Below are 26,444 nucleotides of genomic sequence, written 5' to 3'. Positions count from 1 at the left end.
CACTGACTTGGCTGGACAGAGAGTGGACTAAACAAGCGCCTGGGTTCTGCTCATGTTTCTGTCGCTGACTTGCTGCCACCTTGAGCATGTCCCCTGTCTCTTATGTGTGCTGCTGCTTTCCTTGCTGGGAAACCTTCTCTTCCATGGATTGCAAGAAAATGAGCCTCCCTGCCAAGGAAGGATAGGTCCTTAGCCTGCTGCACCAAGGCCTGCATGGTAAGGAGGCAGAAGTATATGAATGGATGAAATCATGGCAGAAGTTCATTCCTAGTGACCTATGGGCTCTTGTTGAGCGTGTTTACCAGATCATCTCAAAGATCTCACCAGAGCATCTGCCCTCATCTTAGCTATAACCTCTTCCTAGGAGGCTAAAAAGCTGTCCCTAGAATTAGAGCAAAGAAAAAAAGATTCCAGTGGTGAGCTAATACAGCAATTAAAGGAAGAACTTAGCTAAGAAAGGACTACAGTTAGAGAGAGAATCCAGAGGGACATGGCAAGGCCTAGCCGGAGTTTGGCATTGAGGCCTGTCAGTGGTTGAAGTGGAGATAGGCCTGGCTCCCATCCCTGTGCTTAATCCTCTTGGCTAAGGCTTGGTCTATACTTAAAGGTTTGGTTGACGTAGCTACAGTGCTTAGGGGTGTGAAAATCCACACCCTGGAGCAACAGAACTAAGCCGAACTATTTAGGTTGCCAACTCTGACTGAAGCTATTCCGGGAGATTCCCCCCCCCCCCCCAACATGACGTAATGTCATTTTCTTAAACTATCCTCTTAAAATCTCATGGGTTGCTTTCAATAGTTGCCGGGAGATCACTGCCAATTCTGGGAGACTCCAGGCCAATCCTGGAGGGTTGGGAACCCTACAAACTAACCCTCGCTGTAGACAGCTATGTGGATGGAAGGTGCTACTCCATTGAGGTAGGTATTTTTGCTCAGGCCGGTGGTGTTCCTACAGTGACAGAAAAGCCACTTCTGGCTGCGTCTACACTATGGGGTTAGGTCACCATAGTTATGTCGAGGAAGCTAGGCTGGTATGGTCTCCGTAATGCAGACAAGCCTTGGGTGGCACTTGTGGGCTGATCCTCTTTAGGCAGCACTTGCAGACTTCATAAATGCAGAGTTTCCTGTGAAATTGCGGCTCTGAGCATTTCTTTTGCATGCATCGCTGCGAATAATTCCCAGCACTGGGGGAAGCCTGAATTTGGAGGGGAGTGAAATCACATGAAACAAATTTGCCAAAAACGTCGAGTGTTTTTCCATGAGAAGGTTTTTGGGCTCTGTGGGACAGTCAGCAATAGAAGGGAGCATCATGCTGGCTGAGGGCAGTAATTCCAGTCTCCCAGACGGAGCCCCTGCCTTCTACATCTCCACTTCTCTTGCGTACTGTTGGGGTGTGAGGCAAGCATATCGCTGCCTGGATAATGTGCTGCTTCTAGCAGCTTTCTGGCAAAATGTCTTCTGCACATGCTCCTCCGTCAGAAAACGAATTGCTAGGTGGTGATTGCTCCGTCTCTCTGGTTCTATTGTATTGTACGTTCGTTTGAGCTTTCTGCTTTTGGAGCATTTACAAGCTCAGTTAACAGTCTTGTTTTCTGTAATTACGTCTTGAGTCAGGAGTTATCGTCGATAGTTCAGGTATTAACACATCTAATTCCCCCCCATAATGCTATAAAATAGTCAAATTATGTCTTCCAGTTTGCACTAGGCAGCTGTAAATGTCACGCTACCATCCAGCATGGTATTTATGGAACTCCACGGGGCTGTAATTTTTGGTATCCCCAATACAAAAATGAATGTGCAAGAGTTTTTCATTGCCTGGCCTGAAAGGATTAAGGAAGGAGATAAATTCTCCCACTGCGCTAAGTATTCAAAATGCAGAGAGGAGCCAGTGTGTAAACATTGCTTTGGGGGAGGGGGGCAGGGGGGAAGGAGGAAAAAAACCCTAGACCCAGCAATAAAGTCAAGGACAGGAGGCTGCATGTGGAAAGGAAACATTCCACTAGATTGTCATCTACTTCACTTTTCAAGCTGCAGTAAGATGTAGCAATAAAAAGGCCAATGATGCATTTCATCCAAGTGATATGAACTCTTGCCGAGCCAATTAAACTGTCAATATGCTACGGTTTCAGATTCTTTTTAACAAACTGGGTCGCCTCAGGTCTGTTACTCACTTACGTGACTTTTACCGCTGATGCAAAATCAATTTAGCAATTTATAATCTTACATTTAATTATGAAAGTAGATTAATTTGTAAAAAGAGACATTGAAATAAAACGTGGGCAGATGGGACCCCCCCACTGTGGCGTGCTGAGGCATTGCGGTCTGTAGCGTAAAAGTGATGCAATTAGCCAATGTTTGCAGGTCACCGTAATTCTTAGGCACAGTGGAATGGGCCACGGTGGAATTAAATTTTAGAGCTGAATCTTTACTCTTTGGTAGGTTTAAACTGGGTCCTTAATGACTTTTTAATAATAGAAGCGTTTTACTCTGATCTGTCATTAATTTTAAAAGCTTAAAATTAGCTTTACTCATTCCACCCCTAACAAGCACCTTTTCTCTTGTATTGAAGAGGAATAAAGAAACATATATGACAGATTCTCAATATGCAAAGCTTGTTCGGGCTATAGGAGAGAAACTTGCTCTCACCAGATCCGTGTATCATTAGCATTAGAGCAATACTGATGGAGTGGGGTTTTTGGCTCCATGTTTGTTGTTTCTTAGATGCAGCATCCGGATGCTGTGGCCCAGATTTGTAAAGGTATTTAGGCTTCGCTACGCTGTGTGGCAACAGTTAACTGATTTAGGAGCCTAAATCTCATTTTCAAAAGGGATTTAAGCATTTAGGAGGTTTAATCCCATTGATTGTCAATGGGGTTTAGGCTCTGAAGTGGTTAAGTCCCTTTTGAAAATGAGACATAGGCCTGGTCTATGCTTAAAACTTGGGTTTACCTAAGCTAGGTTGCTCAGGGCTGTGAAAAATGTGCACCTATGTGGAGTGGATTTATTACAGCGATGGAACATCCCCTTCCATTGGTATAGCAAGTGTCTACACTGCAGCCGCGCCGCTGTAGCATTTGTAGTGTAGACACAAACCCGTAGCTCCTAAATCAGTTAGGGTTTGCAATGCCGAGTGCAGCAACCCCTAAATACTTTAAAAGGCAGAAGGTCCTTAAAAGTGTGTGTGGGTCACTGGTGGCCCAATCGTGGTCCTGCCTATTCTCCCTGAGGCCTAGGATTGTCCTGAAGTCTCCAGGAATTAAAGATTAATCTTTCTTTAAAGATTGTCATGCGATGAAACATCCAGGAACATGTCCAACCAAAATTGGCAATCCTACTGTACAGAGGCCTTGCCCCTTTCCTGAGGCCCTGACCTCGCCCTGCCTCGTCCCCCGAGGCCCTGCTCCCCACTTGCTCCTCTCCGCCCCTTTCCCCCCATCACTTGCCCTTACGGCCTGTAAAAAGTGGAAGGGCCGTGGCCCCCCGGTTCCTCCTGTTCCGGCGCCCCTGTGCAGCCCCATCATTTTGAATAAGGTGATGACTTGCCCAGTGAAGTGTGGGCATCTGGGCCATTTGTCTGACTTGGAGAAACACCTCTTAGATCCTACCCTGGGTACCATAACGGCCACTTCTCAGGTTTTCTATTGTGTTTTGGTAGTAGGTGTTGGGAGAGAACCATGGAAACGATGCTGTTTTGCTGAAGCTCCCTATCTACCCCGGCCCCCATGACATTTGCTTCTCCATGAATAAATGACAGCCTTGACAGCTTTATGGGTTCCCTGAAAATGAACACGTGTGCCCGAAGGGAACTCGAGGCCCTGTTTATCGTCCATGGAGTCACTTAGAGATGCCAGACTGAGAAGTAGCCTTGCGTGAGAGGGAGGCCTGTGGTTCTCTAGACTGACTTGGGAATATGATCTGCATCGTGTCTGGGCCTCCCTTTTAGGGCCTCCTCGCAGGTTTTGGGAATTCTACAGCGACAGAGGGAGGGCCATGTGAAGTGCCAACACTGTTGTAGTTCGAGCGCTGTGTTGGCAGGATGTCGAAGTGATAACCCTAGCAGGGCAACCCTTGTAAAGTTGTTAGGCCTGTCGGAGTTGTCGAAAGATTCTCCCCAGCCTGGCTTTTAACATATGGAGTGGTTTGAGTGGGTCTGCTTCATCAGAGCCAGTCAGCTGTAACCTGAGGGAAAAGGAAGCCTTTTGTGTACAGCCAGTGATTACATCGGTGCTGTAGCTCAAGGGAACCGGAAGGCCTCCGACGGGAAGAATGCCCTGCGGGAATGTGGGAAATGCTGTTCCGTGGGGAGTCTGAGTTATGCTGCAAGGCCCACTTGTTTCCCGCCAGCTTTTGGGAAGGAAGGTGCCAAGGACGGTTGAGTTTTGCTGCAGTTAGCTGCTGCTTCACCATGGACTGGTTTTTCTAGTTGCTAGTGGTACTAGGCTGGCTGCGTGTGTCTCCTTTCTGGTCTCTCTGAGCACCCCCTCTCAGGGATGGGGTCTCTTGCCCTTATTCATTTCAGAGTGAGCTCCCGATTCTTATCCACTTAGCCTGGGACCTAACTACACTGGCCCAGGGTATATCAACCGTTTATCACCCTGCAGGAGGGTGACCAGATGTCCCAATTTTATAGGGACGGTCCCGATATTTGGGGCTTTTTCTTATATAGGCTCCTATTACCCCCCCATCCTCTGTCCTGATTTTTCACACTTGCTATTTGGTCACCCTACCCTGCAGATGTGACTGGGTCTCCTCCCTTTGTGACCTAGTGACCAACAGCCTTTGTGAAACAAAGGATTAAAGAAAAAGTATTTTAAAACCACAAGCAGCCCACACACATTTAATTTCATCTGATCTTAACAACTCAGTCCAAGCCAAGTTAGATAGACTTTCCCCTCAAACGATGGGAACAGAACAGAACCAGTTTACATTCTTGTAGTCAACTAGATCCTCCTGTGTCTGTGGGTCTCTGTCTAATTCCCTCGTGTTCAAACCGGTTTGGGTGCTTCACAAGAGAGCATAACCCATCAGTGTGAACCAGTGGTTCTCAACCAGGGGTATGCAGAGTCCTGGGGATATGAAGAGGTTTTCCAGGGGGTACGTCAACTCATCTAGATATTTGCCTAGTTTTACAACAGGCTACATGAAAAGCACTAGCGAAGTCAGTACAAACAAATATTTTATCCGTTTATACTGCTTTATATACTATTCACTGAAATGTAAGTACAATATTTATATTCCACTTGATTTATTTTATAATGATATGGTAAAAATGAGAAAGTAAGCAAGTTTTTAGTAACCGTGTGTTGTCACACATTTGTATTTATATGTCTGATTTTTGTAAGCAAGTCGTTTTTAAATGATGTGAAACTTGGGGATATGAAACACAAATCAGACTCTCAAAAGGGGGTACAGTAGTCTGGAAAGGTTAAGAGCTACTGGTGTAAACTGCTTGGTGACTATTAGGGTACGTCTATACTTACCCACTGGTTCGGCGGCAAGCAATCGATCCCGGAAGTGCTCGCCGTCGACGCCGGTAATCCTGCTCCACGAGAGGAGTAGGCAGAGTCGACGGGGGAGCCTGCCTGCTGCGTGTGGATCCGCGGTAAGTACCTTTAAGTTCGAACTAAGATACTTCGACTTCAGCTACGTTATTCACGTAGCTGAAGTTGCGTATCTTAGTTCGAACTGGGGGCTTAGTGTGCACCAGCTCTTAGTGCTTCCTCTCATAACTGCAATGTGGGAGCTCTCCAGCGGTGGCAGTGCTACCTGCATCAGTAATAAACACCATTGTCTTTCACAGCACACTTGTGCTGAGTGAAATTCACCAGTGTGCAGAGGGCCAGTGCAAGACCCATACCCTGCTTGAGTCCCGATTTCAGACTACCCAGTATGGGTATAGGATGCATAGGCCTGTGCTGTCTCTCTGTAAAAGGGTGAATTTTCCCCACTGTTAATACTTAGTCCCAACGCACTACAGGTGTTTCATCTGTAGCATCCTCAAACCTCCCCCACTTTCCCCTCCAGTACAGTGTTGCCATCTCTTGCCATATTCTAGTGAGTCTCTCCATGTTTAGTGTCTTCTTAGAGTTCCAGCTGCTGGAGAAAAGAGAGAACAGCAGAGTTACATCTTTAATTGAAAATTGCAAGTTCCCAGCTCTCATGGTTGCAGAGGAAAAAATCGTGACCCAGGAGCACCCTGAAGGTCAATGTAAAGAACCCCAACTCTGTTACTAAAACCAAACCCAACAACCTCATGGTTTGCGGGCCTGACTTGTTTTTGAATGCTTGGGATTGGTCATAGAGTTCCAAGCTAAAAACAGCAAGATTGAAATTCACTCGCTGGTTCTGATTATTATGTTTTCTAAGCCAGTGATACAAGATGGGCTTCTGATACTCCCTTCCCCATTAACGTCACAAAACTTCTCGGTACAAAATCCTGATACTGAGTTTCAAGGGTAGTGCAACCTATCCTGGGTCTTACGTGTACTGTGTGCTAATGATGTGGCATGGGTGGAGGCCTTGAAATCAATTCCAATCAGCCTACAGTGAATTAAAGGCTCGCTTGAGAATATCTTCATCTTGGTTTCGCATTGCAAATCAATTCACAACTGCTACAAAATGGAGATGGGTGACTTGTGTGCTAAAGGGTAAGTTCCCCCACTCCCCCCGTGCTGTAGTGCTCAGAAGTGATGTTAGCTGGACTGTAACATTTTGGGTGGGCCAAATCTTAAATTTAAAACGTTGGCAGGAAAATGTTCCTTGTCTATGGACATCAAAGTGTAACTACTGTTCTGCACTAGCCACAGCAATGGTTGGTTTGAATGTCATGCTCACTTTCACTTGCACTTAGGGTGACCAGACAGCAAGTGTGAAAAATTGGGACAGGGTGGGGGGTAATAGGAGCCTATATAAGAAAAAGATCCAAAAATCGGGACTGTCCCTATAAAATCAGGACATCTGGTCACCCTACTTGCACTCAGGGCTGGCTCTGTCTTTGCAGGACCCTTTCTGATGCAAGAAGTTTAGGGCCCCATCTGTAACTGGGCCAGTGAATCAGGTAGGTGTGTGTGTGTGTGTGTGTGTGTGTGTGTGTGTGTGAAGGGACTGTGTGTGACAGCAGAAGTGGTGTAGCAGAAGCACCGACTTTGGGATTTGCCGGGGGATGCTTAGCTCCCCACTCTGCCCCAGGCCCGCCCCCACTTCACCCCTGCCCCGCCCCATTCCGCCCCCTCCCCTGAGCACACCCTGCCCTCGCTCTGCTTCTTCCCCCTCCCCCAGCACCTCCCACCTGCTGGTGATTCAGCTGATCACCGGTGGGCGGGAGGCGCTGGGAGGGACGGGGAGGAGCTGATTGGCAGAGCCAGCCAGCGGGGGAGAAGCACTGGGGGGACCCCAGGGGCTGATCGGTGGGGCTGTCGGTGGGGTGCTGAGCACCCACTATTTTTTTTTTTCCCCCCTGTGGGGGCTCCAGCCCCGGAGCATTGATGGAGTCGGCGCCTGTCGGTGTAGGCCTAAGACCAAAACTGCTCCTGGTATGTTGCAAGAAACTCTGCTGGCAAAATAGCAACCTGGCCGCTGCACCTATTATGTGGCCTTTTTTTTAGGAGACTCTGAACTGCTGATACAGCTGCAGAGGGTGTGAGTATTGCCAGTCGCTTTTCAAAATGAGGTTTAGAGTATAGTTTCCAAACTAGATTTGGGGTTGGACTTTTAAACATACGTGTCTATATTTGCAAGTCTCTGACTTATACCTGTGCTAAGCAGGGTTTGCACTCAACCCTGGCATGTTCAGAAGTGCACATGTGCTTTTGAAAAGCTTGCGTCTTGCACATTGTAAGTAACATGTATCAGCGTAAGGTCAATTAATTAACTAACAACTCCGATATTATTTAACCAAGTCACTAGAAATTGTAACATTAAGAACTAAAAGTAAAACACACAGGATAGATTCTGAATTGTGCTGGTTTAATGTCTTAGGTCAAGATTTTCAAAAGTGGCGAGTGATTCTGGGTGCATCCGTTTTTGGGTGACAAATTGGATACTCCTTAGGAGCCTGATTTTCAGAAAGTGTTGATTAATCAACCCCGGAAAATCAGACCCCATTAAGTCGTCAACGGGGCACTCCAAAACGGAGACACCCAGAAGCACTAGCTGCTTCTGAAAATCTTTACCGTAATTACATAGCAAATGAATATAGATCTGTACAAAATGTAGATATCTAATAGACACATGAATCGAACTAATCTTTTGCGATTGCTGAAATGTAGGCAGCAGTAAGTATTTATGTCTAAGATTTTTATTTCAAGTTATTAGGAATTTTTGTAATCTTAAAAGTTGTCTGAATATGCCTGAAAAACCGTATTAATCTAATGGCCAAAAAGCAAGGATTTTAAAAAGGCAAAATAAAGCTATAAGAAGGAAAACATTGATCCATTGTAAAGTGGTTCTGTTGCTGATTAGTCCTTCCAAAATTTATTATCTCCCAAGTCAGAAAATCTATGACTAAGGGTCATAAAGAAGTAATTTAAAAGCAGTAGAGAGCAGTAAAGCAGCAGGTAGGACCACAGCTCATAGATTGGATACCCTTTTTTTTTTTAAGGAAATTGGTAAGTAACTGATTATAATAATGCAGCATATTTGTACTGCTGTAGTCGGTCAACTTATTATTATTATTATTTATTATTATTTATTACAATGAAAAATGATGTTCCTTTTTAGGAAAAGGAAATTAAATTGCTTACTAAACCCATGCAGAATCTGCCAAGAACAGGGCTGATATTGCAGAAATACACATTCGTAAGAACTGCTAGGCACAGAGTGCTCATGCAAATACCTCCCGAAATCAAGTGGTACCAGAACATCCTGATATCCAGGATGGTACAAAAACATTCCCTAAGGATAACAGGAACACACTGACCCCCCTCCTAGAACATAAGGTCAGGATGACAGTACGCGATAGAGATATTTTGATCGAGCCAACATGTACAAGGTGAAGGGTGGTGATTACCCACGTCAGGGGGCAGTCAGAAGCTATGTCAGAGGGGCAGTACGTAACTTGTTTGTATCGGGGTATAAAGATGTATTTCAGAGGGAGTGTCTTTTGTCTAGCCTAGGGAGGAACGGAAAGTCCCGCCGTTCACTGAGCAGGTCCATTGTTACGGGCATACATATATTAGCGGTCCGGTAGAGTCTATGGGATACTAGTACTGTGCTTCGTCAACAATAAATCTGGCCTGGTGCCTTCGTCCCTTGACGGATCTTGTGGTCATTGGGTGGTTTGCTCGATATCTGCTGTGCCAGCTGTCTGCGCAGAGCTGGGGCAGCGCACAGGGAGAACAAAGAGAACACACATACAGCCGAACATCTAACCACAGCTGGTTCCTGCTCAGACCTCCACCACATCTACAGTGAAGGCACAGCACTGATCCCCACTCCCCTATGTCAATTTCCACTTGTTGTATGGTGCCCTAGGGACCATAGCAAACTGCTTGAAAGTAGAACAGCCTCTAGGCTGCTCTAGCTGGTGTTGGCACAGCTTGAGGACCAGGGAGCTCCGACAGGCACCTCCTCACTTTCCAGCACCACGCATAGCTTGACACAGGAAAGAATCTAGCCCTCAAATTGGCACCTAGGCTGGTAAAATGCCCATTTAAGATGTGGGGAGGGGCAGTTTGGAAGTGCCATGTTTGAAAATTGGGATCAGCATGTAGGACTGGGAAAGGAAGGATGGGTGTGTGTGTGTGTGTGTACACGTGTGCACACACACACTTGTAATTCCCTGGGCAGTGAGTGTTTTGCATCTCCCTCTGAGTCTGATCCATAGTGAACATAAGCATGGCCATACTGGGTCAGACCAAAGGTCCATCTAGCCCGGTATCCTGTCTTCCCACAGTGGCCAATGCCAGGTGCCCCAGAGGGAATGAACAGAACAGGGAATCATCAAGTGATCCATCCCCTGTCGCCCGTTCCCAGCTTCTGGCAAACAGAGGCTAGGGATGCAAGTCTGTTACAGACACTGCTTAGGAATCTCTGCATCATTCACTTAAGAGCCAGAATCTCAAGTGAAGAGCTGTACAAACCTCATCTTTTGTAGGGGCTGGGACACACTCCTTTACGAGTTGGGCACAGAACACGTTGACTAGTGGGTCAAACACTTACAAGTAAAACACCTGGCTTTAAGCTGGAAGATGCAATATAGTAAGAAATATGGACAGGGCCTGCATTTAAATGGATAGCTAAAGTGGGGGAAGATCTGCTGCTAGTTTGTGATGCAGCTTCACGTGTTCTCTGCCTAGTTCAAAGATCTGTTTCAATATCGGCTGTCACTTCTGATCTGGCCTTAAAAAAGGTTATTTCTTGAATATTTTTTAACCTCGTCTAAAAAGCAGCATGTGCTGTAGATGTGAAGGGCTGACCTATTTTGTTGAGAAAGAGCCCCTGCTGTGCTTTTTAATGTGCAGCAGCTTTAAAGTCGGAGGTGACAGGCTTTTCTTTTTTTCTAGATTATTTAGATTATATTTGTGACCATGTAGATCAAATTCTGCCACAAGCAAAGAGTAAGCAGCGTAATTGACATTCTCGGGTAACTCCCTCCCCCCCCCCCCAAAAAAAGGACATCGCTCAGACTGAGAGTCTTGAACTGATGGGCAGTATAACCAATTTTTTCTGCTAGGTTACATGCAATTTATTTTAAAGACACACTATGAAGTGCTGGGCATGACAAGGATTAAGTAAAAGCAGATGTTTAACATCTAATGGGAATGGAGTTTTTGAACTGGTGAGAAACTGAAATCCGCTTATATTTTTTCACCTTGTGATGTTTATCTGCGACATAAGTTTGCCAACAAAAAATTAACTGAGGCTATGAAGTAAATATGGGTCTTGAAATTGATCTTGATGAAGAATCGGACCTGGAAGAAGTTGTTATGTCCAGACACACAATGGTTCTCTTTGAATTCTGTCACACTGCAAAATTCTGTAGAAACGACCTGATTCTGAGGTCTGGTCTACACTGCGGGGGAGGGGATCGATCTAAGTTACACAACTTCAGCTACGTGAATAACGTAGCTGAAGTCGCCGTACTTAGATCGACTCACCGCGGTGTCTTCACTGTGGTGAGTTGACAGCTGACATTCCCCTGTCAACTCCGCCTGCACCTCTCGCTCTGGTGGGGTACCGGAGTCAACTGGAGAGCACTCGGCGGTCGATTAGATGCGATAAATCGACCCCCCCCCGCGGATCGACAGGGGTAGCGATCGATCCAGCGGGTAATGTAGACAAGCCCTGAGATTACACACAACGCTATGTTAGAAGAACATTATGAAGGATGAGAAGTCAGCCATTTGGAAGCTAGGAAATGCCATGATTAAGATTGCTTGTGCAACCTTAGTTTGCCGCCTTGTGTGCATGCATTGTGATAGTCCTTAATTACACGATCACATACTATTTTTTCCCTGCCTCATTCAGTGCACAGAATGGAGGTAGCTCACGAATGAGCAGCTATTCAATATTTTGTTTTATCCTCGTTGTTCAAGGTGGGGCCCTACTGCACACTATTCAAATCCTGATCTGAAGGCAGAATTATTAGACGCTTCGTGGGCTTGTCTATGGCGCTCATCATTACAGCATCCCAGTGCATCACAAACTTTAACGAATTTACCTTCACAACACCGCTGTGAAGGTAAATTCATTTTACAGATGGGGAGCAGAGGTGTAGAGAGAATAAGGTCAAAAGTATCCACTAATTTTCAGTACAGGCGAGTCTCATCTTACGTGCATTTAACATGCGTGAATTCAGCTTTGCGCGGTCGGCAAAAACAAACAAACAAAAAAAAACCAAAAAAGAGAAAAATAACAATTTAAATACTGTACCTGTAGTGTGGGTGATTCCGTCTGCCATTACACTCAATGTAATTTTGACTATTCGCGGTTTTCACTTTACGCGCTGACAGTGGAACGTAACCCCAGCGTAAGATGAGACTTGCTTGTACCTATTCTGAGAAGCTTAGACATGAGTTTTCAGAGTATTAGCATTATATAGCACTTTGTATGTTCAAGCTCAACTCCCGTTAACTCAACGCTTCTGCAAATCAAAGCCGAGGGTATCAAGTTGGTCACCCAGAAAATGAGGAACGCACAATTTGTGACCCAGTGTGAAAAGTTTGGTTGAAGTGACTTGCCGAGCATCGCATAGGAACAGGGCTAGAATCCAGCTCTCCAGGGCAGCATTCAACTGCCTTCACCATGGGTCAGTCTTTTTTCTTCCTGCCGTTCCCTGCCACCTTCCAACTTCTGCCAAAAATGAAGCACTGTTTCTACAGCCAACAGCGTCATTCACAACACAATCCTGATTAATTTCCAAGGCAGGTTCGTTCTGTGCACTGAGTGAGGCAGGGACGCTGTGGAACAAACGAGTAATTAAATGCTGTATCATACTGTATACACACACAAGGCGGCCAAAATAATGTTGCATAGGCAACCTTTAACCAGGCCATTTCCTACCTTTCTGAGTGGTTGAATTTGTAACCTTCAATCATGTTCCTTTAGTGCAGTGTTTGGTGTGTAATTTCCTAGGTTTTAGAAAAGCAAACTGTAAAAACAAATCCCATCACGTGGGGTCATATTTGACTCCCCCTTTGTTCGTCAGCAGGGTTCCACTGTAGATCCACTGCACCGACCCTTGCTACGTGAGCTATTGGAGTAGGTGGTAGCAGCAATAGGTTGTCGTCCTCTATGTCGTCCTCCACCCCCCGCCAGTGGGTTTCACAGGTGGTTGCTGACAGCAGAGGAATGGTGAGACTCAAGAATCTTGGGTTCCTTTCCAGGTTCTAGAAGGGAGTGTGCTCTAGTGGGCACAGACTCTTTTATGTATTTCCCTTTGAGTGTGACCTCTTCTGCCCTGTCCCCTGCAACCTGGCTCTTGACTGGGACAGGGACAGATCCTGTCTCTGCCCTACCTCTGGCTTCTTGTTCGAGCCCCATCCTCCTTGCCGTCCCAGTCTGCTTCCTCAGGCGTCTCATCCCAGTCCTTGTCTCCCCCTCTGGGCTCCTCCTGCAACCTCGGTCTCCTTGTCCAGCCCGTCCGTCTCCCACAGTTCCTTGTGCAATCTGAGCATCCTTACTCGGCTCCTACTCTCCACCTTGTGTCTTTCACAGCCCCAGCCTTCCCTCCCCATGGCTTCCAGTCTGAGTCCCCTTCTCCCAGCTCCTGCTCCGAGCTCAGCGTCACCCCTGCCCCATCCATCTCCTGTTTCCCTCGAGCTCCCAGTCGCCTTGCTCAGCCAGGTCCAGGTAGGGTTGCCAACCATCCAGGATTGGCCTGGAGTCCCCAGGAATTAAAGATTAATCTTTAATTAAAGATTATGTCATGTGACGAAATCTCCAGGAGTACATCCAACCAAAATTGGCAACCTTAGTTCCAGGCCCAGTTTCTCTTACACCCCCTTCCCCCATGTCTCCAGTCCCAATCTCGCCAGACTCCTTGTGCCAGTTGACTCCTTGCCCTCCCCCCGTCCAACTCTTGTCCTTTCTGCATTCAAATCAGATGGCTTCCTGCTCCATGCTGCCCAATGCAGGTGGTCATGGAGATCACAGGAGGGACAGGTTCCCTACTCTGGTTCCAGTGCCCGGCCCCATCCCAGTCTGGAGCAGAGCAGCTACAGGGAAGGTTCAGTTTTGCTGTGTAGTCCTAGGCTGTAGCAAGCTCAGTTACTCTGTGGATGACACATGCACAGTCTGGAGCTGGACAAGGAGCTGTGAGGGGGTGGAGCGTGCTCTGTGAGAGTGAACATCATCTGAGACTTTAGCAGCTAAGATATCCACTGTCTCTACTGAGCCTGCATGAACTGTGACTTTGCAAAGGTTTATAACTTGGTCAAATTTAGGCAGATTTTCATAAGCACTGCAAAAGACACATTCCTGACACAACGGGTCATCTTCCCCCCCCGCCCCTTCCCAGTCAAAATTCAAGTCCCTGCCCCAAAGCATGGGGGCGCTAGAGTTGTTCAAAGAAAAGGTAGCCAGAATTTATTAACATGAGCAAAAAAATATACTGTTCCCGAGTCTCATTCTTGGAAATGGCTGAAAATCCCCCCTCCCCAAAATAAACTGCCTGAGGCAGATACCTGGCATGTAAAATTTAAACGCAAATGGTTAAAGTTTTGTCAAACTTACGAGCAATTGCAAACAGGGTCTTACGATCGGAAGCATTAGGCAGATGCTGCTGCTACCTCCACCTATAATAATAATAATTAATTCTAAAATTCAATCTAAATATCTGTTGCAGAAAGCTCTTCTATTAGCCGTTGCAGTACAATCATGGTATTGAGCCACAAACATGATTATTCATTTTGAGGTTTATCTCAGAGACATGCATGTGGTTGTTAAACTGAGATTCCTTGCAAATCCTAGATGGATTTTTATCCTTAGTATATGGAATATTATTAGCACATTATTTTATAACAACTAGACTTAGTTAAAACAGTATTTGCTGTGCATCACAAATCTTTTCAGGTTATTTCTTTTGCTGCTTTATTCTCCCTGTAACTGTCCTGTGCAGTGGACTCGACTTAGATTAAAATTTTGTAATTTCCTTTCACTTTTTACAGCTGCGCCAGTAGCATATTCAATTCAAATGTCGGCTCTGATCCTGCGAACACTTAAGCATGTGTTTTACTTCACTCACAGGAGTAGAGCCAGTCTAGTCAACCTGAGTAAAGTTAAGTATATATGTACTTTTTTACAGGATACTGGCCCTAGAGTCCAGTGCTGCAACAGTCGTACTGAAGGGAGAAAACCTAGGTGAGAAGTCACTTCAAAGTCAAGGAAAGATTACTTATGTAGGGAGTTATAGGATTAGACCATAAAATCGACATATTGTAACTCAAAATGCTTTGAGTGAAATAATGCATTTACAATATATTTTTTTAAAAGAGGGAAACAAAGTGGAGTAGGGAGAGAAGCTGAGTTTGTTTTCCGAAGAAAAGGGCAGAGATAGCCATGCCTGTTTCCGATAGCAGAAGGTGTTCAAGAAGGCTCTTGTGTAAGCAGTGACAAAGGTGTATGGTGGGCTAAATGGGCTGAAGTCCTAGCTGCCGCCTTGCTCATGCGGAGCAGTGCTTGCTAGCGTGAGTAGAAGTTCCGTTCATGGAGTCAGGTACTATTCAGTGTGAGTACGGGGTGCAGAACTGGGCCCCAAAAGAACGGAATGGCGGTCAGGCAAGTTGGAGCAAATCTGTGAGAAGCGTTGAAAACAAGGAACCACATTTCAAGAAGTTTGCTGTTGGTTGGGAGTGGGGAGAACCGTGAATAGACTTGAGCTAATCTGTCATTTTAGTAGCAGTAACACAGGTTTTTGGTAGTAAAACCAACAATTAGCTGCACCTAATGAAGAACTCAAGCAGTGGAATGAACGCTCCGTTCTCCAGTGCCGAAAAGCGCTTGTTCCCTGTAAAAATGGGACTCTTGTGGAGACCGATGAGTAATCAGTGCCAGTTGCTCTCCAGCTTAGCTTTTCGCGTGCCTGTATGAATATATCCTCCTTTCAATGCAGCTTGAAAATGTGTATAATTCATTATGATGCATTTTCAGGCACGGAGAAGGAATGACTGTGCCCATGCTAGAGCTGAGATGAGTATAAAGCAGTATGCAAATACATTTAGGAACAAAATGGACTGAGAGTTCTGAGTTCTGGTTGGAATATGCCACTGTCTCTGTCATCTACACTGTGTATCACTGCCCCCTAGAGGCAGGATCACCAAAGGTAACATCCCTAATTTATTACCGATTGCTAACGGCAATGATTACTCTCTGCATTAGTTGGAGTGTTACGTTCCGAGCCGGTGGTGTTACCTCTGATGTTATGTGTATGCGTTGCAGCTGGTAAACGTGTATGTTCCCCCAAGATGGAGGCTCCACTGTGGTTCTTGCTACTTGGCATGACTTCTCCCCTCTCCTTGCATGAATTGCGTCCTGGGTTTCTTTTCTGTGATGCCTGGTGCTTCCACCCAGTGTGACTCCTCACTGTGTCAGAGAGACACGGAAATGCTGTCCCTCGGGAAAATGAATAACGGTAGCACTGCGGGCTGGGAGTATAAAACCCAGTACACATGAAACAATAAAACACATCAACACAAACCCCAGTGGAGAAATGGCACACCAAAAACAATATAACAATGGCGGACTTGCAGGAAAATAGGATTTGGGATTAGGGTTCACTAATAAGTACTAAACATTAACAACGCAACAAGCTCTCCACTTCCCAACGCTCAGAACTCTTCCCAACCCCCAGTTCCTTCCCTGGCACCTTCCCAGGAAGGTACCGCACTGAGGATGAGTCCAGAGACGAGTGCTGCAGCGCTGTGAACATTGGCCAGCTTAAACAAAGAGTTCTCTTATGGTGTCTTCACCCTTGGGTGCGGCAGAGTCCTCTCCTGTCTCCCTGGCCTGGAGTCTTGCGTGAGTCTCGGCTGGCTCTTGATAGCTGGCACTGGGATTTCTGCCTCTCCGGATGCGGATCTATCCGGAGCTGGAGCTGCCTGACCCTGCACTAAATCTCTGTAGTTCAGTGTCTCCCTTGATGGGGGTGGGAGGGAGATTAATCAGAGACTCCCTGAGCTGTTCTGATTCTTGCTCCGCTCCAAACCCAAACAGCCCCACACTGACCCTAAACTCGTCTCTTTGTCTCTGAGTCAGGCTGCCCCCCTCCCAGAGAGGGCCGACCACCTGGGCTCAGCATTGTCCCAGCAAACTACTTGTCCTGATCACCCCATACAGATGCCTCCCCGCTGGCCTCAGCGGGAGTTCCTAGTCCGTTCTGTCCCCACCAGTGACTCCAAGCATGCTGGGAAATTATGTCAGAGGGTGCTGGTAGCCATCATTGTTGTAGTCTATAGGGTTGGACCCTCTAGAGGCTCTGTCTGGCACTCCAGGAGCTGGCAAACTCCAAATGACGGTTACCTATATCTATAGGTTCCTCACATAAACACAGTGCTCCCCATCATCGGGCTGATTTAGATACGTGCTGAAACAGTGAGCACAGGTCTAAATGAACTGAGCTAAGTGCCTTTTTCTTTCTGGTGTGTGTGTGTGTGTGTGTGTGTGTGTGTGTGTGTGTTTTGGACAGCAGACTATTCACATTGCTTTAATTCACTAGTAGTTTTCAGGGGCTGTTCCTCTTTGTGGGGAGCTAGCCCTAGGTTCTAGTCTAAGCTGCCATACGTTGTTTGTAATAGGAAGCTTCTTGCCATCCAGCAGCAAAGAGAATTGGCCAAGGTGAAACCGGTCATTGAAAAGGGACCGTGTCACTTTGAAGCATTCTGGGGAGGGAGCACAGGTGCTGTGCGCTCGTGTGGCTAGGTGTGTCTGGTCTCATTCCACCCTGAAAAGGCGCTGTTCATCCCTGACAGCACATTCTGAGGCACTTCCTAAAAATGGGGGAGATCTGGAAATGGTGGGCGTGGTGCCAGCCAGTGGCACTTCATGCCAATTCAGAGGCAGGATACTGGGCGAGGTGGACCATTGGTCTGACAGTATGGCTGCTCTTATGTTCTTTATATACCAATATTATTTCCTGTTGCTGAATATACCAGGAGTCAGAGAGGAAGGTGAAGACTGAGGGCTAGGACGCAGGAGATCCTGGCTCAGTTCCCAACTCTGCCACAGACTCCCTGTGTGACCTGGGGCCTGGATTCAGCAGAGCACTGAAGTGGTATCCTTACCCTTTCCATGCCTCAGTTTCCCTCTGTAAATGAGGATAGTAATAACACTTCCTTTCTCCCACAGTTGTCTGTTAAGACTTTAATTTCTAAGGGCCAGGGGTGTACCTTACACTATATGTATGTACAGCACCTAGCGCAGTGGGGTCTGGATCTCTGCTGGGGTGCTGCTGTAATATAAATAATTGGTGATAATGTTTAAAGACAAGGCAATTTTTTTGCACACCATTTTTAGTTTGCTAAGTGTAAATTATTGATTTGACAGTCTTGATTTTAATTTTTTTGCAAATGAGTTGCTTTTAAAACCAGCTAGTGGCCAATATTTTGTTAGTGAGCAGTCATTTCATCTTGCCATGCTTTCCTTTCTTCCCCGTCTTCCAGTGGTTGTCCCTTCCTCACCCTCCCTCTCCATGGGACAGTCCAGTTTTCTTTCACTAAGTGAAGCAGTTGAATAGGTCATGCAGTATTAATAGGAAAGCAGAACACTGAATTTATTTCCACTCATACGTTCTGACATTTCTGACATTTCCTGAAGTGTTAGATGTTCAGAGAAAACAACAACTTGGCTTTTACTGAAAAATTAATTATCTTGGCACTTTCCTCATCATGATGGGCTTTTGTAAGAGGACAAAACCATTCAAGAGAGGGAAAAAGATTAGATGGTAACAGGCTGATAGTAACATTAAAAAGGTCTGCATCAGGGTAAAAGGATCTAATTAAGCATTGATTATCAGCATGGTGCTACCTGATGTAAACGCTTTTGGAAAGTGTTGCATTCCTTGCAATTATCGTATTGAGCGAATTTATAGCCTAGAGTTTCACTTGGATCATAAACTAGTCTTTTCTTGAATTACAGTTAACAAGGTATAACTCTCGTATTCTCCAGTGATATCTTTCTATATTCTTGCTGGCCTCTTTACCCATCAAGTGTACGTGGCCGAATGGAAGCATGTATTACTCCTTTTGGACATGCTTGACTTAATATTATGAGCGATAGTGATGGAAAAACAACAGCTGTTTTAAAGTCTCCAGAGATCTAATTTAGTAAAAAATTCAAGTAGAGGTAGAAATATCGGAGTGCCCTGGTGATCCATTTTGACCCTTTTTTATGCTCAGTTGTCTTTCCTTAAAAGAAAAACTTCACCAGAGGGTGTCACAGCCCATTATAACTATTTTTAGATTTATATGAACACTAACTACCAAAATAATAAGGTAAGTTCTTGTTCAGATGCAGGGGTTAGTTGTTACTTGTCCTCTTGAGTGTTGTAGTTTTAGAATACAAACATTATACACAAAAGTATATAATTATATGTTATCCTATATATTCTACATATCTTTAAAATGGTCTGCTGTTGAGAAGTAACCTTAAAGAAGAAATTATGAGCCATTATACAGAATAACAGGATGAGCTCAGAACAGAGTGGCAATTCGTTTTCTGAATTTAGTGGGTTTGTTTGGCCCTTAGCCTGTTAACTTTCCTCTGCTTCTTCGATATGGGTGGAGACTTTTACATTCGAGAAGTGAACTAAACCAATTTAAGCCTCCTCTCTAGCCACGTGGAATCTACTTCAGCTCTGTTGCAAGTTCTCCCCAGGTCCACCTAAGACCTGTTCCAAACTCTTGCAGTTGCTATGTCCTCTGGGTACCTATTCCACAATTCCCTGCACAGGGCCTCCCCGGCATTGTGCTCTGGATGATGTGACAAGCCACAGGTTCACGGTGTAGAACGGGAATGGAAAGCTAGCTGAACTGTTTCATTTTTGTCTCTGTCCATGCTGGTCCAGATTGACTTGGTTAGGGTTGAACTATAATTACTAAATGTTTGTCTGTGCTAACCAGATATAGAGCATTTCAGGCCTTTTTGTGTGAACGCTAAATGTTTTACAAGTAATTTAAGCAGCATAGTTTCTCTGGTGTGGATCAGTTTGCACAGTTCCCCTTTATTTGGAGCATAAGATGACTAATGCAGTGCTTGTCACCGAACACCAGCAAGAAAGAGTGCCTCTAGAGAAACTTGTGGGTTGACCTGCATGCAAGGCAATGCAGGTAATTAGAAGTAGGGGGGCCTCCATGTACCACAGATCTGATGCCACACTGGGGAAGAAGTGTTTCTGTTCAACTGATACTTGATTGTTTTGCAGCCAATTCATTGTGACCGACACCTCCTGTATAAGCCTGATAGCAAAATGTATACCTCTCCTGTGAGTTAAAATCCTCCCCTTCCTGTTCTCACTGCTGTGTGGATATCCTGTGATTGGGCGTGCATATTTGATTTGCTTTGTACTATTTAATACACTTTGAAAATGTGAATGGAAGGAACATTATTAGCATTGTAAAGCCCTGCTAATCACCATTTAAAACTACAGGTTAATGAATGATTACGATAAGGGTTGTGTAATATGATTGCAGGAGCTAAATAATTAACATTTAAAAAAGGCAATTTAACATCTCTTTGACACACTGCCCAGAGAGTCTTGTTTTAATCACTTAATGGCAATTTAACAAGTACCACAATGCAGTAGATGTAGGGGAGTTAGGAAGTGCAGTATTGATGGAGTATTCAATTGGATTAAGAGACTGGCTTAGTAATAGAAGCCAGGGAGTGATCGCAAGACACCTGGTGGGAGGGAGATGGAGAGCAAAGGGGAGCAGTACGCTTATGCTGTACATCCGTGATCTGGAGGATGCAGCCAAGTGTTCAGATGTGAAATTGACTGACAATGTGAAACAAAGGGGACTGTTCAAATTGGATAAGGGACATGGGAAACAGGAGCAAGAACTGCCCAGTGACTGGTGCCTTGTAGCATGACAAATATCCTAGTGAATGAGGATTGGGCCAAAACTTAGTAAAGCAAACCAGAACCACAGGGCACGGATCAGGAGAGGTGGTTAGAACACTGTGAAAAGGGCTGGCGGGAGGTGTTCGCCATCACTTTATAAATGAAGTTATAGTCCTGTTGAAGATCTGACCCTGTGGTTTAACCCTGAAGTACTGGGAAAATAACGTTGCCAACTATAGTGCTAATGCCCAGCGGTGTTGTGTGTTGAAAGATCCTATTGCTGGATCGCCCACACTGGCTTGAGAGTGAGATGCAACCCATAGAGCACTAAAGCACAGGTAGCAGGCCTTTCTTGTCAATGCAAGGTGAGGACAAAACTGCTCAGCTCTAGTTATTTGGTGCTATTGAACTAAAATATCAAGCCACTTGTATTCATCAGTGAAAATACCATGTTGGGCTCAATCTTGTAAATGCTCAGTATTAGACACTGACTTCCTATATATGGAGCACTTGGAGGATTGGGGCCCATTATGGTTGTGTGTGTCTGTCTGTCTTTTTCCCTAGCCTATAATCCATGTCATTGTGTGAAGTGATTGTATAAGGTCTCGTATATAAAGGGTCAGACAGGTGTTTTAGGGTGTCTCTACACTGGAACTGAAGGTGCAACTTCCAGCTCGAGGGGACATACCTGTGTTAGCTCTGATCAGGCTAAAGTGCTAAAAATAGCAGGATAGCAGTTCCTTCTCAAATGCCTGCAGCCTGAGCTGGAGCGTCGCCGTGTCTGCTAGTTGAGCCATGGGGCTTGCTGTACCTCATTTTATTTTATAGCTTTTTCTCTTAAGTTTTTAGTTATTTTTCTTTCTTCTGTTTTTTGCACAGTTGTCATCAAATATTATTGTGGAAATAAATTATGTTCAATCTGCCCAGAGCATGGGATGGGGCGGGGAGGGGGGGGGGGGAGGAGAGCATATTTTATGAATCTATTTAAATAAATCAGGGATTTTCCAAAGAGCGTAAGGGAGTTGAGTGCTCAACCCCTATTGAAATTCTGTGGGAGTGGGGTGGCTTCCGTAAAAACCTTGGCAAATACCAGCCTGAATAAATGTCCACTGGAGAGGGGGCTAGTGTGTGTGGTAATTTTTTGGTGGGCTCAGGAACTCCAGTTAGTTCTCCTCACCTCTATGTGCCTATTCCACAGACAATAATATTCCTGTGGCTACGTGTGCATAGAACACCCAGAAGTCTTGTTGCAGATTTCCTCTGCCAGCTTTATTATCCCAGAAATAACTGCAAGTACTTTCCTTTTAAATTCTCTCCCTTTCCTCTCTTTCGTCTTCCCTCCTCCCCTGGTTGTCTCGGTAGTGCCTGTTTAAAGCTAAAGAGAATTATGCATGCACATCAAGGGAGACCAGAGCCTCTTGAGTTGTGGGGAGCTCAGCAAGAAACTGGCAGGCCTACAGGCTTGTGATCTGATTACACATGGTTAATTGCACATGGCAGCTAAATGTGTTTTCAATGTGTTTTACTTCAGAAAATTGTATGTGAGACAAAGCCGCTTTGAGACGAATGTGAAATGAAAGTGGTTTTGGTTTTTTTAATCTATTTTTTTGTAATAAAATGGGCTTTTAATGCTGCTCTCTGAGACCTGAAACTCAGACCCAACTGGAGTGTTCGAGATGAATAAGATTTTAGGGTACATGCGAAGTGAGAGAGGCAGCACCCGATTCGTGTGCACAGGACAAAGTCAGTTGTGCTACCTGAGTGCAAAGGTGGGTCTGCATGCTGCCCCTAATGGGCCATGTTCGGGGAGGGAGCGCTAGACCCCAGCTAGCGTGGTGTGGAGAACCTGCTCCCAGACGTGTAGATGTGTGACAATGGCTCTGCTCAGTATGCTCCCCCAAGGTTCCCTGGAGGCATTTATGCCTTACTAAATGCTAGTGTGTATCACCACCACCATGTCCGGGAAGGTTTAGCTGTATGTGTTACTACTGAGGATTACATCATCATATACTATAATTTTCCTTGACATGACAGCTAACAAATGGAAACGAAGCCAAGACAGTGAAACGAGTCAGAAATGCGAACCTTTGGCTTCTGTTTGTTTGTTTGTTTTTGTTTTAAACCCTCCTTTTTCTAAAGGAAATATTTTAACTTGCAAGTGATGGACAAAATCCTGCAGTCTTCTCTCAATTCCCAGAGCAAGGATGGAAAGATTTGGCCCTTTGTATTACTGGAAATCATACATGCTGTCTGCACCTTTCAGTCTTTACCTTGCTGTGCAAAACTCAACACTGTTGTGTTCTTTTGCAGTGATTCAGTCCATATAATTCATCCAAATTCCTGGAGAACTAGTTACATTTGAACAAAAAAGCCAGCATGAAAATATATGGCCCGATTCTTATTTACTTTAAGTCCCCTTTTGTTCTGGCAGTGTGAAAGGGGTCTTAATTTGGGGATCATTTACATTAGCACCCACTTGGAGGCACTTTTACATGTCAGGAGCAGTGTAAACGGAAATCATGCCCTTAATATTAAATGTATGTTAATAAAGTTAAGTACAGCCTTTCACCCGGGGCATTATGGGAGGGACATTAGGCAGGGTCCTCTGTGCCTTTACTTTGACTCCCAAGGAGAACTGTTTGCAGCAGAGGGGATCCTCTTTTTGTAGAGGGTCTAACTAGACGGCTTTGTAAGGTGTATGACGGAGAAGTAAACCCTCTCTAAGGCTTGGTCTACACTAACCCCCCAAATCGAACTAAGGTATGCAACTTCAGCTACGTGAATAACGTAGCTGAAGTTCGAAGTACCTTAGTTCGATCTTACCTCGGTCCACACGCGGCAGGCAGGCTCCCCCGTCGACTCCGCGGTACTCCTCTCGTCTAGCTGGAGTACCGCAGTCGACGGCGAGCACTTCCGTGTTCGACTTATCGCGTCTTGTCTGGACGCGATAAGTCGAGCCCAGAAGTTCGATTGCCAGCCGCCGAACTAGCGGCTGGGTATAGACGTACCCTTAGATATCTGCTCCCTTGCCAATTGGAGGTGTGATCTGGGATGTTTACATATATTGGTATGGCCCAAATTAGGGCCTAATCCATAAAGCTCTCCATATATCAGACTCCCATTGAAGTCAACGGCTGCTCTTCTTGGAGAGCTTGCAGGTTCGGGTGCTTAGTCTGCAAATTCCTTGGGGAAGAAAGACTGGACAGTGTTGTCTTACACTTTGTGGGTGCGCGCAGTATGGCACTCCCAGCCACTGCTCCATAAATATTCCATTCGGAAGGCTCCTTATTAATTCCTCCAGGCCTCAATTCAGGTAAGGCCATCCTTAAAGATAAACATGTACTTAAGTGCCCTCCTGAATCGAGGCCTTTGCAGGTAGCCTATTGCTACTTGCTTGATAGCTAGCAACAGGCTGTGAGATGGATGGACCTCTTACGAAAGAGGTGGAAAAACAAAATGAAGATGAATGACCGAGGGGAAAACACGCACACAGAAATCGGCAGAAAAGCTGAGTCTGTCTATCACAGTTTTTGTATCCTCTTTGAATATTACTCTGCCAGTTCCTATTGTTTTTCCTCCTAATGTAGTTTTTCATTCTAATCATCTCATATACATATATTTATTTCCTGTTTTATTATACTTTTTAATTAACGATTTGAATATAATGGGAAAATTTTAGATTTTTTTTAAAGGCCCCTCAAATATGAATACAAGTTTAAAAAAAGGTTTAAAATTAGCACCACGGTTTTCTATTTCTGCAGTCTGCTTTGCGCAACTTTCATCAGGTTTATGTTCCACTGCATTTTTTGCAATTGAAAATCTGATACATTTTTAAAAAGACTTTTTTCTTGTGTGTCAGAAGTTTTGCAACTGATAGGTTAAATGATGTGTTTTTAAATCTTCATCTGTACTTTACTTGGTATTCCATTGGGAGGTTTCCTGCATTTAGAGAAGAGTAAATGTCTCATTTAAGCAACAATTAACAGCCAAACAGATTTTTCCATTTACAGCAGTCCACTTGATTTAAAGCTTTTAATTTTGTTTTCTTGTTAAACAAACAACTCTCCAGTCCACTCTTCTGGCAAGTGAATTTGATGGTGCCCTTAAAGTTAAGTTCTGCTTCTCAGATCAAGCCACCTTTTTCAGTTTGGATACATCCTCTGTGAATATGTATGGGATGCAACAACTTTATAGCCAAGACATTTAGCAGCATAAGTGGCACCAGGCTATCAGTTTTCCTTATGACAGACCAATCACAAATTCTAGACTGCCTGCATATCAACCTTAGTGCAGAGACTAACTGTTCTGTTCCTTAGAGGATCAGTTTGATAACACATTCTTGCCTGTTTGGATTTCCAGAGAGATAAAACATTAAATGGAACTAAAACAGCATTCAAATCCTGAAAGCAGGGATAAGATTTTTATCTCGCTTGGGACTGTGTTGTCTCTGGTGTTGTCTTACTCCTGGAGCCCTACTAAGTGTTTAATAGGTGCAGTGGCTTCTGAGATTACAAGTGCTGTGCCGGAAACCCCATTTTGTACACCGATATGCCTTTAGGGAAAGCAATGCTTAGGAGACTGGATTCTATTTCACTTTCCCCATATTATTACAAATCATATTATCTTAATGAAACCGAGATCTATGTAATATAAATTCTGTTGTGTTTGCAAAAAATTTAAGATGCATAGGAATTTTGATCATTTTGCAATAATTGCCTGAAATGTAACATTAATGCTTTTTCACTTCACTTGCTCCTTGTTGATTGAACAACCTTTTCTGTAGACTGTACATCTCAATGGTTTTAGTAATAAAGATGTAAATAGCCTAATGTTTCCAAATGTGGCAGAATTGCATTGTTTTAGGAAATGACAATTTTTCATCAAAAAAACAAAAATCCAAACAATTTGAACGTAAGTGACAACAGTTTAGCTGTAAAGTGGTTTTATTATAACGAAAGCCTTGATTATTTAACTGTTTTTACAAAACTCCGGTTCAAAATTCAAAAATCAATTGGCATAGCATACAGTAATACAAAACTGTGTCAAGTTTTTTTTGTGTCAAGTGAGTAGAATCACCAATATTCATTTTATACAGAAGTATCAGAGCTGCAGTGGGAACTTATTTGAGAACGGAGCCACTTATGCAGTATATCTAATGCAAATGATGAAACGGTGTAATGTCAGTCATGAAAGACTCAGATTTTCTCTCTAGTTGAAAACTACATTTTATTTTGGAAAATATAGTTTCCCATGAAAGCAGGAATAGGAAACAATCTAACTCAGGGGTTCTGAAACTGGGGGTTGGGACCCCTCAGGGGGTCACGAGGTTATAACATGGGCGGGGGGGTTCGCGAGCGGTCAGCCTCCACCACAAACCCCGCTTTGCCTCCAGCATTTATAATGGTGTTAAATATATAAACAAGTGTTTTTCATTTGTAAGGGGGGGGGGTCGCACTCAGAGGCTTGCTATGTGAAAGAGGGCACCAGTACAAACGTTTGAGAACCACTGATCTAACTGCTATCCAGATGAGTTTTTACCACCTATCTGAGCACCTGTGCAACTGCCCCGGTGTTCCAGGTGAAGGTGTGCTGAGTGGAACACTTGAGAACTGGGGTGGAGGTGCTGGGGGAGGGGAAAGGGAGAGAGTTGTGAATGGGAGATCCATGGTTGGGGGTCTCACTCCCGTTGATTTGATGTCAGAGCCTGAGCTATGTCTTCCAAAGTGTGGCGCAAAGAAATGGGCACAACCCAGAACCTGCATGGTGGATCTCTGGGTGCTTGTCTGGCTCCCAGACGAGAAGAGGACCCTTTTGGGGTTTTAATTTAGATGTGATCAGAACTTCACAAGGACAGCGGATCTCATAGAATTTCTACCATCTTAAGGGCCAAAATCTCATGAGAACAACTTGTTGGTGTTGTCTAGTGTGAATACTAGCCATACGTCCTCCAG

At 44.8% G+C, this 26,444-nt stretch overlaps 1 protein-coding gene across 1 annotated transcript in view; it reads left to right on the top strand.

Moving 5' to 3' along the window:
- The window catches only part of GPC3 (glypican 3), a 274,404-nt gene that overhangs the window by 27,648 nt on the left and 220,312 nt on the right, over positions 1 to 26,444 (top strand). The gene's annotated exons all lie outside the window — the stretch shown is intronic.

Source organism: Emys orbicularis, chromosome 9, assembly GCF_028017835.1.
Source record: "Emys orbicularis isolate rEmyOrb1 chromosome 9, rEmyOrb1.hap1, whole genome shotgun sequence".
Classification (NCBI taxonomy): domain Eukaryota; kingdom Metazoa; phylum Chordata; order Testudines; family Emydidae; genus Emys; species Emys orbicularis.
This window is presented reverse-complemented; position numbering and strand designations above follow the sequence as displayed.